Here is a 16,507-nt window from a genome sequence, read left to right as displayed (position 1 = left end):
TGATACCTCAGACAGTCTTCTTGATGGAAGTACCTCATACATCTTCCATGCTTATATTCCATTAGATGAAACTGTAAATGCTTTTCATTCTATAGCAATAAAAGACACACTTAAGGCCTGATGTGCAGGTCTCCTTGGGCTGCACCTGTAGACTCTGCTTACTGTGTTCTGTTCTTTCTCCTATTGTATCATGTGGTTTCCTCTGTATGTTGCCTCACTCACCTTTCCCTTCCTTCTGTAACTTTCTTTTCTCTCTGCTATACTTCTTGCTTCCTACATTTCATTTCCCCTATCACTTGTGGCATCTCTGTAGAGGTTTTCTTTCAGTCTATCCTATTACTTCTCTTTGTGTATGTGAGTGGATGCAGGAGCTGGCCCAAGAGCATGTCAAAAATGAACACAGTAAGAGCAGAGATAGGGATGGGTAGTTAACTGAAGCAGAATTCTTCTCACTAGTTCATAAGTGAGAATATTTGAAAATTCTTCCCTGAAGTAATCCAGTGGGCCATTGTTAGCTGCAGATAATGATGAGAAATCCCTTCAGCTTTAACTCAGAATCTTCAAACATTTAATGTACTTTATATTTATCCCTCCAAGGCTCTTAAATACAGAACATTTCAGCTTGTATAAAATGCATAATTTACTCAAGTAATGATTATTTAATTTTTTTCTGTAAGGTAAATTCTCAATGTCCTGCTCCCATTTTCCTTGTTCTCTTCATTTGGGAGCAACTCTTCCTACCTGATCTGTCATGTGCATTTTCAATGAGGCTCCCTGAGGTGCTAACAGTGATGAATAAAGAAATCCATACGTTTGTCCTACACATCCCTGGCTGATTTAGTGAGAGCCTTGTCAGCGCTCCGAAGTCATGCCTATCATTTCTGAAAGGCTTTGATTTTTTTGTAGGCATTAATACCAATTACCATGTTGATGTCAGCAAGACAATGAAACATCCAGGATAATGTTGGTCAACATTATATTTATGGAAGAAAGATGGATCAGGTAGACCTGGATGTCATATTAGCTTTCTCAAAGGGGAAGATTTTTCTCCCAGAGAGAGAGAGAGAAAGAAAAAAAGAAAAAAAAAACTTTAGGTTCACAGAGAAATGGAACACAGCTATGCTTTGATTTTTTATTTCATTCAAATCAGACTTGGCAGAAATCAGCAGGGTAGTCCTAAGGACATTCTCCAATTTCCTGGTCTTGTTCTACTGAAGCATATTAAGCTTTCAGAAGCATCTATCAGGAGACAGAGAATTGATTTTGGGGGTTTGAGGTAAAAACAGAAATTATACCATTGCCTTTTCTTCTTCCTGTGTTCCTTCCTCTCCTGACTACTGCCTGCAGCTCTGTTGCTTCACGTGGTCTCCTATCACAATCCCTGGGACATGCTGCCTCCTGCTACATGCCAGGATTCAAAACTGAGGTTTGTACATGGTTGGCAGGTCAGCCATTCACTTATTCTGTCAATCTCCTGTTCTTCCATCAGCTATGCATGACTGGTGTGGGTGATCAACACTGTCATTATATATACATTGTTTGCATACTTTTGTGGAATAGAAACAGGACTATTTTATGATGTGGTATGCATAAAGCAGACATCATCAGCAGATTATTTTGTACCATAGGGAACCTAGCAAAGATGGCCACTATGTAAGCTGGGACTCAGGGGAAACAGAGAGAAACAAGAGTATACTGTTTGCTAAAATTAGTTCTATTTCTTCATCTTTCTTCTGGAAGCTGATCTACAAGTTTGCTCCAGGGAAATTGCAAGTGCACACAGCTGCTAGATTTACTTCCCCTTCTGGTGGATTCCAGTTTGTCAGGTTCTCACCCAAGCTGGAATGAAGAAAGGGCAAGCAACTAAGTAGCCAAAGCCACAGGTCAAACATGAAAGAGTTCAGCTTTTTACCACTCACCATGATGCTACATGCAGGAGTCTAAAACCAGCAGAAATGCTGACTCTGTTTCGCTTTTCCTGGAGGAACAGCACTCAGACACAAAGTCACGGGATCAGTACAGGTGTGGAGTCCTTCAATGTTGAGTGTCCTCTATGTATTTTACAGTTGAAAAAGAAGACAGGGTGAAGATTTATGGATGGATTGAAAGTAATGGCTATTGTGTGAGAGCAGGGGACATATGCAAAATGTCCGTTTCTTCTTCCTGTAAGGGCTTATAGATACAAAACACAGCTCTTACCTCAAAGGAAATAAGAGGATCTGTTCTTATGCAGGTATGAATGACTATAGCCTAGAAATTAACATTCCACCCCTATAAGTGGTTGAATGAGATTTGATATTTATAGGACAAAGAATTTATAAGTGTAGCTAGTTTTTCTCTGTCCCACCAGCCAATATAAAGGAATATTCCATAACACATAAGTCAAGGCAGTTACCAAGTACAATGGTAGCCATAGGTAGGCAGTTTACAGCATACTGGAGAAACCTTGGCTATACTTCTAAGTTATACTTCTAAGGCTGATGACATTCTTAGCTTTCACGCAGGTGGGAGTTATTGGTGTGCTGAGAATATAACTCACAGATTTTTTGCCTGGTAGTCAAAAGGATGTGGGTCAGACACAAAGATTGTCTATAAATGACTGTCAAAGGGATGAAAGTCAGTCCGGGATGATCTGACTATGGATTTATAGCATTAGATCTTAATCACAAGATTTCATTTCCTTCTTGGGAACCATAGTTTGCAGGAATGTCAACAGTGGTCACAGAAGATCCCTTCCCAAGACCACAGATGAAAAGCCCTGGGAATGAGAGCACTGCTGCCAGAGGGACCAGATCCCTTGGCTATGATCAACATGAGCATCGCACAAGTATGACTAATGAGATAAAACACAAATTAGCAACACTAGGACGAAAAAGAGCTATCCAAAAGATTATGAAAACATTAGAATCATAGCAGAATTTTAAAATCAACATAACACTAATAAACTTGGATGATTAATTCTTTAGGTATAACACATACTCAAAATTAATATTTTATCCCCACCCATGACAAAATTAAATCAATAACTTGAGAAGGCCTTTGCTGTAGATTCTTAGTTTTAAATTATCTTTAAAATCCATCATTATAAGGCCCCAGTGACTTAATTCAAAAGAAGTAATGTTCATTCCATATAGTTACTTCCAAAAACAGGAAAGGATAGAAAGGCATTGTCTTAATTAGGGTTCCTATTGCTGTGAACAGACAACATGACCATGGCAACTCTGATAAAGGAAAACCATTAATTGAGGTGGTGGCTTACAGTGTCCAAGGTTTAGTCCATTATCATTATGGTGGGAGCCTGGTGTCATGCAGGCAGATGTGTTGCTGGAAGAGTAGCTGAAAGTTCTAAATCCTGTAGGCATCAGGAAGTTGACTGAGACACTGGGCAGTACTGTGAGCATAGGAAACCTGAAAACCCATCCCCACAATGACACACTTCTTCTACCAACAAGGCCATAGCCACTCTAACAAAGCCATAGCTCCTAATAGTGCCACTCCCTATGAGATTATAGGGGCAAATTACAGTAAACTACCACATTAATTTATTAGTTGTTTTGTGGCAGAGTAGTAATTCAAATTACAACAGGTTTTTTTTGTTTGTTTGTTTTTTGTTTTTTAATGAGGTCACTGTAACTATGGCAGGAGAATCAATACTCAAGTGAAAAATATAAGCAACAAAGTCCTATCAAATTTAATCCAGGAATATATAAAAAGAATAATATGTAATCAGAAAAGGACTTTTTCCAGGAATCTACAAATCTGATATATTTCTGGACTTCTGTGTGAATTTACTGAGTGTAACTCAATACACTGAGAGACTATATTAGTCACTGTGGTGCTGAAACAGCAGGGCCAACGCAACTAAGAGAAGGAAGAGTTTATTTGGGTGTATGGTTCCAGAGGGAAAAGAGTCCATCACCATCATATCAGACAGACATGGTGACTGGAACAGCTGAGAGCTCACACCTTGAACCACATGCATGAGTAAAGATGGAAAACTGGAAATGGTACCAGGCTCTGAAACTTCAAAGCCCATCTCCAATGAAGCACTTCCTCTAGTAGGCCATACCTTTGGAACCTTTCAAACTGGGGATTAAGTGCTCAAATGCATAAAAGGAACTCTGTATAGGGAGCATCTCATTTAAACCACCATAGGAACTAGAAGAAAAGATTATCAATATGATTGATGTAGAAACATTGCTAAACAAAAATTCAACATCCATTCTCAGTAAAACATTTTGAGAGGCCAGGAGTTGGATGTGCAGGCTAATTACTACTGCTATCCAGAAAGATAAGGAGATTATTAACTTTGCAATATCAAGTCCCACCTGGACAATACAGCAAATTCAAGGCCAGCCCAGGCAATTTTAAGAATTTTAAAATTTAAGAAGCACTGAGGATGTAGCTCACTAGGGAATTGTTTACCAAGCATATGCAGCATGTTGAATTCAAATCCCAGTACTCTTAGCAAGATGTTAAGAAAAAGAAGAAGGTGTGAGGACTTTTTGTTTCTTTGTTTCATTGGTTGATTTTGTTTGCTTTTAGTGTAACACAGCCTACCTTCACAATCATGGTAACCTTCCTGTCTCAGCTGCATAAATACTGGGGCCACAAACATGAGATGCCCATGAATTTAATCTCATGACAGCTACCTAGAAAAATTTACAGCTAACAACATACTTGTCTGAATATTGGATAACCCCAAACATCCACACATGAGATGTGAATCCTGTTTTCCCAGCATGCTCAACATTATCCCCAGGGTCTAGTTAAGTGGAACAAGGAAGAAAATAAGTCATTGTCAGAGAGAAGCTGAACACATTGACTTCAAAGATGTAAGGGGGACATGAGCCAATGAGAGCTTGTAGTCTTTAGTAAAAGGAAAAAGAAAGAAAATTGATTCCCACTGACAGCCCCTAGAAAGGAAGGCAGTGCTGCCAATACCTTGATTTTAGCCAGTCAACCCCCATTTCTGATGTCTGAGCAGTAAAATTGTAAGATAGTAACTTTGTTTTCTTCAGAAACTCTGATTGATCATTTATCACCTGAACAGTAGGGACAGAATACAATTAACAAAGTAATCAAATATCAAGACCATGTCATAAGGCAAGACAACAGCAAGACAATGTGATTTTTAAATTCAGATTTAAGTTGAAAGAACTAAAATGTCTCTGATTGCAGATGATATAATAGTGCATGTAGCAAACCCAAAGATAAACCTAAGGCCTCTGGAAGAAACTTAACCAGAATCAAAGATAAAAGTTCTCCCCAAATTTATCTACAGAGAATACAAATTTGCATTCATTTTTGAATATGAAATCTCAGCCAAGGGTTTCTTTTTTATATAGAGAAGCTGGTTTTATAGTCTATATGAACAGGCTAATAAAAAGCCAAAACAGTTTTGAGAAAAGAATAAATGTGGAGAAATGACATCTTCTGATTTTAAGACTTCTATAAAGCTGCAAAATTCAAGTCAGTGGAATACACTTTGAAGGGTTAGCACATAAGTCATTCAAACAGAACAGATCAGCTAGAACCAGAGATGTATGATGTATAATCTATCAAAGGTCTACTATCCACTCCAAAGAGAAAGGATATCCAACAAATATTAATTGGAAAAGTACCCATCTGTGTCTTGGCCCTGACTAGTATATCAGAACACCATAGACTAGCTGTCCTAAGCAGTAGACATTTATTTCTCACTGGCCCCAAGGCTAGGGAGTAGTATATCAAAGTGCCAGCAGCCCCAGCTCCTGATGAGATCCCCTTTCTTGGTTTGTTGATAGCTACCATTTAGCTGAGACTAAAGATACCCCTTGAAAATGTCTCATGACCTATATGACAAGAACTTTAAGTCCCTGAAAAAAGAAATTGAAGATGTCAGAAAATGGAAAGATCTCCCATGCTCATGGATAGGCAGGATTAACATAGTAAAAATGTTGATCTTACCAAAAGCAATCTACAGATTCAATGCAATCCCCATCAAATTACCAACACAATTCTTCACAGACCTGGAAATAATTATACTCAACTTCATATGGAAAAACAAAAAACCCAGGATAGCCAAAAAGAATCCTGTACAATAAAACAACCTCTGGAGGCATCACAATCCCCGACCTCAAGCTCTATTATAGAGCTACCATAATAAAAAACAGCTTGGTACTGGCATAAAAACTGACATGTGGACCAATGGAATCTAATTGAAGACCCTGACATTAACCTGCACACCTATGAACATGTAATTTTTGACAAAGAAGCCAAAACTGTACAATGGAAAAAAGAAAGCATCTTCAACAAATGGTGCTGGCATAACTGGATGTCAACATGTAAAAGGGTGCAAATAGATCCATACCTGTCACTGTGCACAAAACTTAAGTCCAAGTGGATCAAAGACCTCAACATAAATCCAGTTACTCTGAAGCTGATAGAAGAGAAAGTAGGAAGTACTCTTGAATGCATTGGCACCAGAGATCACTTTCTAAATATAACACCAGTAGCACAGACACTGAGAGAAACAATCAATCAATGGGACCTGTTGAAACTGAGAAGCTTCTGTAGAGCAAATGACAAGGTCAACAAGACAAAGCGACAGCCTACAGAATGGGGAAAGATGTTCACTAACCCCACATCTGACAAAGGGCTGATATCCAGAATATATGAAGAACTCAAGAAATTAGACATCAAAATGCCCAACAGTCCAATTAAGAAATGGGCTATAGAACTAAACAGAGAATTCTCAACAGAGGAAACTCAAATGGCTAAAAGACATTTAAGGAATTGTTCAACATCCCTAATTATCCAGGAAATGCAAATCAAAACGACTCTGAGATACCACCTTATACCTGTCAGAATGGCTAAGATCAAAAACACAGAAGACAGCTTATGCTGGAGAGGATGTGGAGCAAAGGGAAGTCTCCTACACTGCTGGTGGGAATGCAAGCTTGTACAGCCACTTTGGAAATCAATATGGCGCTTCCTTAGAAAATTGGGAATCCATCTCCCCCAAGACCCAGCTGTAGCACTCTTGGGCATATACCCAAGGAATGCTCAATCATACCACAAGGGCATTTGCTCAGCTATGTTCAAATCAGCATTGTTTGTAACAGCCAGAACCTGGAAACAACCTAGATGCCCTTCAACTGAAGAATGGATAAAGAAAATATGGTACAAATACACAATGGAGTACTAAGCAGCAGAGAAAAACAATGACATCATGAGGTTTGCAGGCAATGGATAGATCTAGAAAAAATCATCCTGAGTGAGGTAACCCAAACACAGAAAGACAAACATGGTATGTACTCACTCATAGTAGGATACTAGATGTAAAACAAAGATGACTAGACTGCTACACAACTCCAAGGAGGCTACCTAAAAAAACAGTACCCTAAGAAAGCCATAGGGATTGCCTAATGACAGAGAAATGAATGAGATCTACATGAACAACCTGGATGACAGTGGGAGTAATGAAGGGCAAGGTTTGAGGGAAAGAAAGCTTAGAGGAGCAAGAGATCCCAACTGGATCAAGAACAGAAAGGGAGAACAAGGAATAACAGACCATGATAAATGAAGACCACATGACAACAGGAAGAAACAAAGTGCTAGAGAGGTCCCCAGAAATCTACAATGATACATCCACTGTAGACTGCTGGCAATGATCGAGACAAAGCCTGATCTGACCTAGTCTGGCCAAACACCCTAACTGTCGTGCTGGAACTCTCATACAATAACTGATGGAAGTGGATGCAGAGATCCTCGGCCAGGCCCCAGGTGGAGTTCCAGGAGTCCAGTTGTTAAGAAAGGAGGAGGGACTGTGAGAGTGTGAATTGTTGAGACCAAGATTGGAAAAGCACAGGGACAAATAGCCAAACTAATTGAAACACATGAATTATGAACGAAAAGCTGTGGAGCCCCCAGCTGGATCAGGCCCTCTGGATAAGTGAGACAACTGAATAGCTTGAACTGTTTGGGAGGCACCCAGGCTGTGGGACCCAGACCTGTCCTTAGTGCATGAGCTGGCTGTTTGGAACCTTGGGCTTACACAGGGACACTTTGCTCAGCCTGGAAGGAGGGGACTGGACCTGCCTGTACTGAATATACCAGGTTGAAATGAATCCCCAGGGGAGTCTTGGCCCTGGAGAAAATGGGAATGGAGGGGAAGGGCTGAGGGGAAGTTAGGGGTGGGGGCAGGAGTGGGGTGGACTGGGGAACCCATGGCTGATATCTAAAATTAAAACACAAATAAAATAATAAAAAAATACATGTAGTAGAAAAAATAGTAATAATAATTATAAAATAAAAACAGGAAAAAAAGAATCTGAGCTCTAGCAATGTCTTGTTAGAAACACAAATATTTAGTTCATATTAGTCCAAACACCAAGAGAAAACAGTTGGAGCTAAACATAACAGTGTATGCAAATATTAGATGAAAACATCATAGATTTAAAGACAAAATCTAAAAGTACAAATCTGGTGGTATAAAACAGAATTTGTTTTTGTTTTTGTTTTTTTGAGACAGAGTTTCTCTGTGTAGCTTTGCACCTTTCCTGGAACTCGCTTTGTAGACCAGGCTGGCCTCAAACTCACAGAGATCCACCTGGCTCTGCCTCCCGAGTGCTGGGATTAAAGGCATGCACCACCACAGCCTGGCGAAACATAGAAATTTTTATGCCATGCAATATCATATGCAGAATTCTTTGATGATGTGTAATGAGAAACAATAATTTGATCATTTCTGAAATTTAAAGGTTTTGTTCTATAAAAGTCACCATGGCTAGAACAAAAAGATTTAGCATATCATGTGAGAAGATATTTACTAAACTGATGAAAGGATTTTTGTTTTAAATGTTTAAAATTTTTATATCATACACTGCATTTTGATCATACTTTTGCTTGCATGTGTGAATGTATGTGTACTACATGAATGCAGTGCCTAGGGAGGCCAGAAGACTGTGTCAGACCTCCTGCAACTGGATTTACTGATGATTGTGAGATACCATGAATGTGTTGGGAACCAAACTCAGGTCCCCTGAAAAAGCAGCCAGTGCCCTAAGCCAAAGAGCTCTCTCTTCAGCTTCAAATAAATGTGACTTTTGAAATTCAAAATAATACAGCCACTTTGTAAAACATTTTGGCTAGTCCTTCTAGAATTAAGCACAGTACCACCAGGTCCAGAAATCCCACTTCTAGACATTATATTCCAGATAGATGAACATTTATATACCTTTGAAAACCCTAACCATGAATATTTAAAACATCTCTAGTCATCCTTGGCCAAGCTGGAAATAACCCAACTGTGCTTCAAATGATGAATGGATAAACAAACAACATACCTGCAGTGGAAGAAGGAATACATTCTCCATCTGAGACATGGCATGGTAAACCAAAGGCAGTTTCAACAGATTAAACACTCTATGATTACATATTTGTCTCATGTTGGAAAAGTCACAGCTATAACAGCAGGAAACACATGAGTACTCAAGGATTAGGCACAGGAGTGGGACTTAAAATGTGACATTATGATAAGGGAGGTGTTTTTTCATTGTTTCCTCCTCCTCCTCCTCCTCCTCCTCCTCCTCCTCCTCCTCCTCTTCCTCCTCCTTCTCCTCTCTCTCTCTCTCTCTCTCTCTCTCTCTCTCTCTCTCTCTCTCTCTCTCTCTCTTTCTGTTGTTGTTTTGAGACCATAGAACCATGCTGTACTCTGACTGCATTACTACTTATGGTAATAATACATGTATTGAAGCCCAATCCTCCAACATAACTCAGTAAGTAGGGTAATCACACTTGTTGTTCACTGCAAAGGTAAAGAATAAAACTGACTGTTAACAATGTGAGCAAAATTTTACTAGTAATTGTCAGGGACCTCCCCCCATGACCTTTTGTGTGTAAATGATAATGTTCCCTGTGATTGGGTAGTACTCTGTGGCCAGTGGGCTATGAATGACATTAGCATGCATTATTTCCAAGACAAAACATAAAATATTTGGACACATTGTTGTGAACAGCATACAGAGAAGCTCTGGGTGTTGTAGAATTTATACAGAAAAATAAATAAATAAATAAAATAAGGGAACCTCAGTCAACTCAAGGACCAGAGTGACTGTTGACAGCTCTATCTTCCACTTAACACTGACAACCATGGTACATTTGAAATTAAAGTATATTTCTTCCATTTAGCCACCAGGTTGCCAGCTATTATAGAAATTAGTCATGAAACCTGAATGATTCTATAGAAGAAACCTAAAATGCATTACCGTGGCATGACACTCACATCAGCAGTAATGAACATATCAGAAGCTGTGATAAAGCATTACATTAAAATGATAACCATGGCATGTCACTCATGGAGAAGACAATGTGTCCATTGTAATGCAAGTCTAGGACAGTACCTTCCATACAGGCAACTTGGGGCCACCTGGAAATGTTAGCGATGTCCAGTAACATTTTTAAGTATAATAACCCTTCAAGAGAAAGAATATTCTAATGCAAATACTGATGCTGTTGTGCCTGGGGCATTGGTCTTAATGAACACACTTTCACTTTGTTTATATTTGCAGAAATAAAGAGGAGGAACTTGACTAATTTGAAAGCAAAACGAAAAAGATTAAAAGATTCCTGCCATTGAGTTTTCTCAATATTGAAACGTCAATCATTTTGTATCTACACAAAGGAAGAGAGAAAACCAAGAAGGCTCCATAAAAGCTAAGACTTGTGTCAAAGTGTGGCCTTTACACATCTGATGCTGAGACCTCTGAATGGAATATAAAATAAGCCACAGGTGAAAGACCCACCAGAAGACACAGAACCCAGTCAGACTTGACAATGGCCAAAGAAGCAAGATGGGGCAGACAAAAAGGTAACAGTAATGCTTTTCCTCAGAAAATATTATCTTTTAAGAGAGAAAAAAGACAAGTTGTTCAACAAAATTGTAAAATGTCTCAAAAATATGGATCACATTTTCAGAAATTTGGAAATAACTAGGATAAAAATAGATTGTGTGATGAACTTTTTGAAAATTAGTTTCGGAGTAGTCATGTCTTGGGTGTCTACCCCTAAAGAAACCTATGCTCAATTGGATATTCAAAGCAATGCTTGGGTTTTCAAAACCTCCTTGAATAAGAAAGAAAACTGAAAAGCCTGGCTTCAAGGAGAGCATTTGACCTAACAGTGACCTTCTGAGGTGTCCAGGACGAACAAGGGCAGAGAAAATATGAGAAAGGTAATTCTAGGATTAGGGGCCACAGTAAGGGCCTCTTCCCATGAACAAACTTGGCACCAACCTACAAATCATTCTTGTGTTTTGATGTACCCCAGAGTGAGAATAGCTGGCTGCTGTTCTGAGCAACTGTAAAGCTGTTGGGAACCAAACTTGAGTCAAAATGTGTAGAAAAGTATGCATGACATTCACAGGGTTTGCAATAATGTAGAGTCACAATATTCAACATTGAAGTGGAAATAAAAGTGTTTCTCTTATAAGAAGAGGTATTTGTGTAAAATGACTTTGATTATATCATTTATTCTAATAAATACATTAATATAATATTAATATTTAAAAAATCAAAGTCCCTCAAGCAAACAAACCCAATCTCTGCTTGATATAAAGGTTGTTGTCACTCTGGATGAACTGACTCCAATAGTCATGAAGATGAAGAAAGTTGAGGTCTTGAGGAGGAAGTGAATGAACTCCTTAGCAAATAGACACAGTCAAGTTAAATTTTTGTGATTAGGAGACACCTAGTAGAAGCCTGGCTCCAGCTGAAGCACACATAACTAGGAATGATATATCCAAAAACATTTCACTGCTACTGTGCTGTAATGACTAAAGCAGGTTGTGTGCAGCCACGAGAAGCAGGGTGACTACACGGAGCATAGACCTCACCGTCCCTGCCAGTCCTCCTCAGGTGTTTAGTGGTATATATGTCCTAATTCATTCTGTAAATTTCTGGTAAGCCAGGAATCATTTTGACTACTGAAAGAAGAGAAATAACTACCAGAAGTTGAGAAGACTAGCCAAATACTGAAATGAAAAAAGAACCCAACCTAGTGACCTGAGGGCCACGATACACAGATGTCCACTCAAATGACACCATATAGTTCATAACAGTAATTGCTTGGCATGATTCTATGTTCTGAAATGTGGAAGACAGCATTCTATACTACAGTGGATTGATGAGAAATACCCTCTGTGATCTCAGGTAGGTACTTCAATACTTGGTCCCCAGTTATTGATGCTGTTTGGGGAGGCTGTGCATCCTTGCTGAAGGAAATACACCACTAATGGTAGGCTTTGCTAGTTCAGAGCCTCACCCTACTTTATTTTCTGATTTGTGTTTGCTGTTGATGTGATCTCTCTGCTCCCCATGCCTCCCCCTACCATCAAAGATGACTTTTCTGGAACTACACCCACAAAGAACCTCTTCTTTGATCATGGCATTTTATCACAGCAAAAAAAGGAACTAATAAGAAACACAGCTCATCCCTGAAATATTTGTATTCCAGACTAGAAATATGAGCAGTATTGTCATAAACCAGCCTTGTAGAGTGTCTTTATCTGATAAGTAACATGAGGAGGTAACTCGTGAAGCATGCCACTATTCATCCACTGCATATATGTCCCCATTTTAACTTTTAGGCTAAATCCAATATTTACCAGCAAGTCCCTCCTAATAGAAGTGTGTGAAATTTGCTTCTTTCATTTGGGCTGAATGTTTTTCAAGTGAATAGAGTTAGTTCAGGAGAAGTCTGACAGCCAGTGCCTTTTGGGACAGATATTAGTTTTTACGAGTTTGGTGCAGAGAATTTTTTGTTTCATTTTTCTGCCTCTGCAACTGGGAGTGTATATTAGTTTCATTTTGATAGATGACAAAGAGACGTACAAACCACAAGATATATTTTTTAGAGCATATTTGATAGAATTGAAGACCTTTTACCCTCTTACATACTGCCTGGAAAAGTCAAATCAGACAAATGTAATAATTTGGCTTCTTCCAGACTTTGTTAAAGGAGCTAGGTTTGAGAGATAAAAATGTATCTGATTCCTTTGTTCTCTGTTATGAAACACAACCAGAAGACAAATTCATAGATCAAAGGCTACACAAAATATGACATATCTGGTTTTCCTTCATAATGTATTTCCTGTTATGGTATAGATAATGTATAGAGTCAGCAGGAAATACATAAAATCTTGACAAGTTAACACAACAAAGTAGCATCCTCCAAAGATTTATTCTGTTTCCAAAATTTTCTCAGGAGCAATACCTCTCCTGCTGTTAAGAACTGGATTAAAGGGAGAGAGAAAGAGAAACAGAGAGAGAGAGAGAGAGAGAGAGAGAGAGAGAGAGAGAGAGAGAGAGAGAGAGAGTTGAAATCATGTCTCAGAGCTTCCTCTTTGCTATCCCTGAGGTCAAAAAGTCAGAAACTAGAGGTATTAATATGTGTGATGTTCTGATGATCTAATAATAGCCTGTTTTCTAGAGGTCTGATACAATTGAAATTACAAACATGAGGATTGTCTGATCAGGGAGCACAGTATATGGAAGTCTTCCTCACTGCCTGCTTACTTTTAGGATTTTAGCCTGTATAAACATAACATAAAGCAATGTTTTTTAAAAATAAATGAAATGAGAGACAAAATGAAATGTATCCAACATTATTGAATGAGTCACAGATCACAGAGCATTGCTCATGCAATTGGCCAGCTTCAGCAGTTTCTAGATCCCCCACAGTCCTCCTGACTGGAGCCATTCCATGCATCATCTCTGGTAGAGCATAAGACCTGCCATCCACTGTCAGTCAAGATTCGCTCTAATGCTACCACTTCTTGCTCACACCTCTATCTTTCACTAATTTCCTCTTTGCGTCTCTGTGTGTCCTAAAACACTAGTTACACATTTAATGGATGTTTACCAGTTACCAAATATTGTTCTAAATGCTTTGTGTTAAACAATTTGAATCATAGTAAATGATAGTTCCATTAGTGAAAAACTAAATCAGCTCCAGGATTCCCACAGACACTGAAGTTCACAGAAGCCCAGTCCCTTATATATCACAGTATGAGGGCTGGGAAAATAGCTTAGTCAGTTAAGTGCTTCTTTCATGAGTGTGAGGACCCCAGTTCAGTCTCCAAAACCTAGAAAGAGCATCCAGGCCTGTTTGTACTCACTTGTAATTGCAATCCAGCTAGATAAATACCTGGTGGATTCCTAGTTTATGAGTCAGCTAGATGAGATGTGAGTTCTAAGTCAGAGAAAGACACTGCTTCATAAAAACAAGGCAGATAAATAGCCCTAAGAAATGATTCCATATACATGTATGTATTAACAACAGGCAGGTGCCAGTGTATACATGTACACAAATGTGCCTGCACACATACACGTAAAACACATATACAAAATAGCATTTTTCCATGTGACCTATGCAATCTTCCCCTGAATTTTAGAATATCTCTAAATTTTTTATGACTAATATAATATAATAGTTAAAATATTATTTAGGAAAAAATGAGAAGCCAGTACATACTTAGTTCAGATGTTTTTAAAAAACTGATGTATTATCCATTCAGACTTGTTGAATTTCATACATACAGACCCCATGTGCACAGTGGACTGACTCTTCTGTCAACGTGGTTATCACCTAAGAAATAAGATCATCAAATATAGAGTAACACACTTGCTGAGGTCATAAGACTAGCAAATGACAAAACCAATCTCTTGAATCAGTGGCTTTACTCAGTGTTTGCACTTACCAGGACATCACACTGCCCAAGATAAGCCAATGCTAGCAAGGGATTTTTTTTCCCCAATGAAACAAAAGCAACAAATCAGCACATACCACTCCAATTAAGAAAGAAGCAGACACCCTTTCTCTTATGTTCAAGCCTGAAAGTCTTCTAGAATATCCGCTGTTGTTGTTTTTCCCACTTCTGAGAGAGAGAAGGAGAAAAATGAGAAAGAAAAGAGCTAAGAGAGCAAACAGGCAAGATAGAGGCAAGTATGGTGGGCGTCTGGAAAAGAGTCAAGGAGAAATTTGGAAAGGTAGGATTCAAATCAGTAAGAAAAACTTACCACTGGAGCTGGACCACCTCAAAATTTTCAGTGGTAAGGGACAGTTAGCTATCCTTAAGGAGCAAAGTGGGTAGAGGATGGCAGGTTGAGAAAGTCATTGCACTGGGGAATTACCGAAAAAGAAAGAAAGGAAAAAAGAAAGAAAGAAACTAAGAAAAAACATGAAAATGACAACAGAGATGGTTCACTCTAAGATATTAAGAACATCTTTCTGTAACTGTCATGATGTATTTTTCCTTCAGAGGCGCTTCAATTGGCGGTGGTCCTGATGTAGTCCTAGATGAGTTTCTTTCTGTGAAGCTCCATGGTTAGTTCTGTACAGAGGTCCCTACTCTGTGTAATTTTTAAAGTATGGCCATACTCTTGTGCTTGCCCATGGTCTATGAATATAACATACTACGGGTGGATTTAGTTATATTGTGCTTCAGAAAGACATTCCCTCACCGTTTCTAAACAGCATTTGTGGTATTAAAAGAATGAGCAGCTCCTTATTACATGACTATCAAACATTTCACTTGAGAAAGTTAGGTTTAAATCACAATTATGTACATAATCAGATCAAATTATAAAGAAGACATTACCATATGAAACGGAATAGGACATTAGCTGATAGCTTCTAAAGTAGTATTTTAAACTACATTAAGTTTTTCAAATGTATTAACTATATCTAAAAACTTATATTGAGTTCTTAATTGCTTTTTAAAAGAAAGAAAACTTTTAAACTTATCAAGTGACTATCACTACATATCAAATTAATTTATTTTTGCTGTACTTGAGTGAGGAAGTAAAAATTGATGTATTCTCTTTTCCCAGAAAAGGTAGTCATACTTACCCAAAAGTGGACAATGTAAAGATAGTGAAAGACTTTGGACCACTCAGTCCCAAATAAGATGTCTAAATCAAACCTCTACCCTCAGAGCTCAAGGTGGGGAAGAAGAGCGGTAAAGATTTTGAGAGCCAGAGGTGGTGGATAACTCCAAGGAAACAATGTCTTCCCAACACATAAGGGCTGATACACACATGAACTCATAGAGACTGACGGCATACAGAGGACTGGCCTAAGTGCAGAACAGACAGAACCACAGCACTGAGACGGAGACATGGGTACAAATTCCCACCTGTAACAAAGGCTCTATTTACAATTGATAGCTTCTTGGAAAGAGAAAATCAGTTTCCTCCAAATGAAGTGTCGCTGAGTATATTACTACATTCCAGGGCAGGCCACATGCCCAGGAGTCATTAGCTGGCCAACACAAATTGGAGCCCATGTTTATTTCTATACTTTTTGTTGTTTTGTTGAGGTTTTTGGTTCTTTTAATTAGACTTTTGCTTGTTTTGATTTTCTTGTTGTTGTTGTTGTTCTTGTTTTATTTTCGTCTTCTTTGAGTTTTTTTTTTTTTTTTTTTTTTAGAAAAACAGAACATGAAGTTGGGTGGAGCATGTAGTAG

This window comes from Onychomys torridus, chromosome 9 (assembly GCF_903995425.1).
Source record: "Onychomys torridus chromosome 9, mOncTor1.1, whole genome shotgun sequence".
NCBI lineage: Eukaryota > Metazoa > Chordata > Mammalia > Rodentia > Cricetidae > Onychomys > Onychomys torridus.
The sequence above is the reverse complement of the archived record's forward strand: the minus strand, read 5'-3'. Positions refer to the sequence as shown.